Source organism: Dama dama, chromosome 10, assembly GCF_033118175.1.
Source record: "Dama dama isolate Ldn47 chromosome 10, ASM3311817v1, whole genome shotgun sequence".
NCBI classification, from domain to species: Eukaryota; Metazoa; Chordata; class Mammalia; order Artiodactyla; family Cervidae; genus Dama; species Dama dama.
In genome coordinates, this window is record NC_083690.1 from 24172859 (window position 1) to 24176897 (window position 4039).

The window sequence follows — 4039 nt, forward strand, 5'->3', positions numbered from 1 at the left end:
TCTCTGAATCCAAATTTCTCCACAGTCATCAGTCAGCTCCCTCCAATAAGTATAATCAGGAAGAAGAACAGACAGAACTACATATAACCAAAACTTTGGCATTACAAGAAGACAAAGGCTACCATAACCTTTAAATTATCTGTATGTTCATAAAAAAACCCATCAACTTCCAACCCAGTTCCACCACTACTGAAAGTCTTTAGGAGAATGGAAGACTAGAAGGTTTAAGAGACTTGATGAAAAGGAGGAGAGAGTCATGGGGGAATCATATGAAACAGAAATAAAATCATCCTCCAAAATAAGTTCAGTACCAAATGCTAAAATACTAAATACAGGTCTGAGACTTGGTGGTTCTGAGCACTGGCCATAAGCAAGTAGCTTGAAAGTGAAAGGCTCTGGGTAGAATGGATACATGTATATGTGTAGCCGAGTCTCTTCACCGTTCACCTGAACATTGTTCATTAATCAGCTATACTCCAATACAAAATGAAAAGTTTAAAAATAAATTTTAAAAAATAAATTAAAAAAAAAAAGAAAATGAAAGGCTCTGGAGGTGTCAGCCATGAAAGCACTGCTTCTATGGGAGAATCAGAAATTTGGAAAAGAGGTAATACTCCTTAAAGATGTGGCAATGAAGGAACAATGAAGTAAAGAAGCTAGGAAGGAAGAGCAAGGATCTTGCATATATGAAAAAGAAACAAAACCTATTTCTTATTTCCCAGTAACATTATCGGTTAAAGAAACTGCACTTCATTATTTATGCTGACAGAAGTAGGTTCTCTAAAACTTGGAATTCTGTCCATAAAATACCTAGGAACAGAAAAATGTTTTCATTAAACTGTAAGAAGGAAACAGAAAAAGTGAATCATGACATCTCAGTTAATAAAATGTTAACATCTCAGTTAATAAAAATTTTCTCCTCTCTTCCAAACACATGGAGAAAAACTATAGCATAACACTCCATATTTAATTATTTTAAACAAGCATTTGAAAATGTTTTAAAAAACACCTAGACTTAGAAACCCAAATACTAAGAAGAGAAATGGACATGGCATAAAAAGAAATAAAGAGAAATTTGACCAAACTTAAGGGAAAAAATTATCTCAAGAAATGAAGATTAAAATTGAAGGTGTCTTGCAAGAATGCATTTAAATGTGAAATTTAATAAAAACATTGAAAAGAGGCAGTAAATCACCAAATAGTTGAAATGGAAGATAGGCCAAGAAGGTCCAAGCTATACACAATTGGAGATTCTGGGGTTTGGGAGTGGGGTAGGAAAAAAATGGGATTTTTTTTTTTTTTTCTTCCAGGCAAGAATACTAAAGTGGGTTGCCATTTTCTTGTCCAAGAAAAAAAGAACTGAATAGAACTAGTAATTCAAGAAAATTTTCTGGAAAAATTTGAAAACTTAAATATTCATTTTGAATGGTACCGCAGTGGTCTTGGGAAAACTGACTTGGAACAATCAATTCTAAGCTAATCTTAGTAAAATGATTAAAATTCAGAGACAAAGAAAAAGTCCTTTGGGTTTCTAGGTAGAAAATAAAAATCAAATTTATTTATAAGAAGCTTCAGAAGATATAAGAGACTCAGGCTCAATGTCTGGGTTGGGAAGATTCCCCTGGAGGAAGGCATGGCAACCCACTCCAGTATTCTTGCCTTGAGAACATGGACAAAGAAGGCTGGTAGGCTACATCTGTAGGGTTGCAAAGAGTTGGACATGACTGAAGCTACTTAGCAGGCACTTTTACTATAGACCATTGATCTAAGAAACAAAAAACTACAAATTAATCTCAAACATTTTATTATTAGATATGTTTTCCATAGTACATGGTTGTGGCAATTCTGAAACTCTGTTTTGTGTGATGCCAGATTGTGCAAAAGAGTAAGTATGTTGATGTTTTGGGAGCCAGGGTTCTCAATGGGGTGGATGAAAAAGCCAGGAAGAACTTGGTAGGATTAGATTGGAATTTGAGGGAGTATCAGTATCATCTCATGATTTCTTATGTACAAATAAATATAAAAATTCCATAGCTCTGACAACTGAAAAGACCTAAAAGCAATGACATCTCAGTGATAACAAATAAACCCAGAGCCCAGATCTTAGTTTCCAGTCCCCACCAAAGACGACCAGGAATCCTTGGAGGAAGTACTAATTACAGGACTAGAACATCCAAGAACTTGGAAAATCTTATTGTGCCAAGAGGTAAGCAAGTACTGAAAAAACAAAAACAAATTTACAGGGATTTATCAAAAGGACACATGATTCTACTTGAAGAGGATCCCACTGGACAGATCTGGGGAAAACTGAGTACCAAAATAAGTAAGGATTTAAATGTTTTATAACCCACAGGCCTCAGGGCAACTAAGCCTGAGTGCCACAACAATAGAGCCTATGCTCACAGCCCAGGAGCCATAGCTACTGAACCCAAAACCTGCAACTAATGAAGCCCTTGCACTTTAGAGCCCTTGCTCCACAACAAGAGAAGCCAGCACACCACAGCTAGAGAGTATCCCCAGCTCAGCCCAACTAGAGGAAAGTCTGTTCAGTGGCAAAGACCCAGCATAGCCAAAAATAAACAAACAAGGCATTTTTAAAAGGTCTCCTAAATCTTTGTGACAAAATGAATTTGATAAGTAATATCATTTTTTGTAGAATCCTATTTTTATTTGTGTATAAAAAAGAGAAGACTAGTGGCAATCAAACTGTTAACAATTGTTACTTAAAGCAAGTCTATACTCCAGGATAGATTAGGTTCTGAAAGGATATTGTAAGCCCATATGTTTTCAACTCCAAAGTAACTAAGACTGATTTAAACTTGTGATCCCCACTGCGTTTCTGCTTAACAGGAACGTGAATCAATTTCTTTGAAGCTTGAAAAGCAGGCATATTCTTCTCCCTCTTACACATATATTTTCCAACAGATTTATTTTCCCCAAATAGATAAATTTTGTCTTCCTTGGAAATCTGTTAAGGCAGGTATTTGTCTCTTCCTGCATAATCTTTGCAGGTGTCATACATTATTCTTTAGCAATTTGAAGTCCACATGTGCCAGTTTGCCACTCACGTTGATGGTGTCTTGATTCAGATATGCTTTCAGCCCTGGTGGGAATAATCTGTGACACAAAAGAGTCAGGAAAGGCCTGTTAAGACTTACTTAGCCTTTCAACTCTCCATATCAAGTCTTGTCAACAATGAACACTAGGCGGATGGATAGCTGACTTCTTTCTTTCACTCAGTCAAATAGCTTTGTTCACTCTTAAATTTTTTTTAATTGGAGGATAATTGCTTTACAATGTTATGTTGGTTTCTGCCATACAACGTGAATCAGCCATAAATACCCACACACACACACATATATGCCTTCCTAGGTGGCACAGTTGGTAAAAGAATCCGCCTGCCGATGCAGAAAATACAAGAGATGCAGGTTCGATCCCAGGGTCAGGAAGATCACCTAGAGGAGGAAATGGCAACCCATTCTAGTAGTCTTGCCTGGAGAATCCCATAGACAGAGGAGCTTGGTTGGCTACAGACCATGGGGTCGCAAAGAGTTGGACACGACTGAGCATGCACGCGCGACCACGCGCACACACACACATATATACCCTCCCTCTTGAGCCTCCCGCCCATTCCCCGCCACCATAATCCCACCCCTATAGGTCATCACAGAGCACCAGGCTGGGTTCCCTGTGCTATATAGCAGCTTTCCACTAGCTAGCGATTTTACACATGGTAGTGTATGTACATTAATGTTACTTTCTCAATTCCACCTGTTCTCTCCTTCCCTCACTGTGTCCACACATCCATTCTCGATATCTGAGTCTCTATTCCTGTCCTGTAAAAAGGTTCATATGTACCATTTTTCTAGGTTCCATACATAGTGTTCAGTTCAGTTCAGTTCAGTCGCTCAGTTGTGTCCGACTCTTTGTAACCCCATGAATCGCAGCACACCAGGCCTCTGTGTCCATCACCAACTCCCAGAGTTTACTCAAACTCATGTCCATCGAGTCGGTGATGCCATCCAGCCCTCTCATCCTC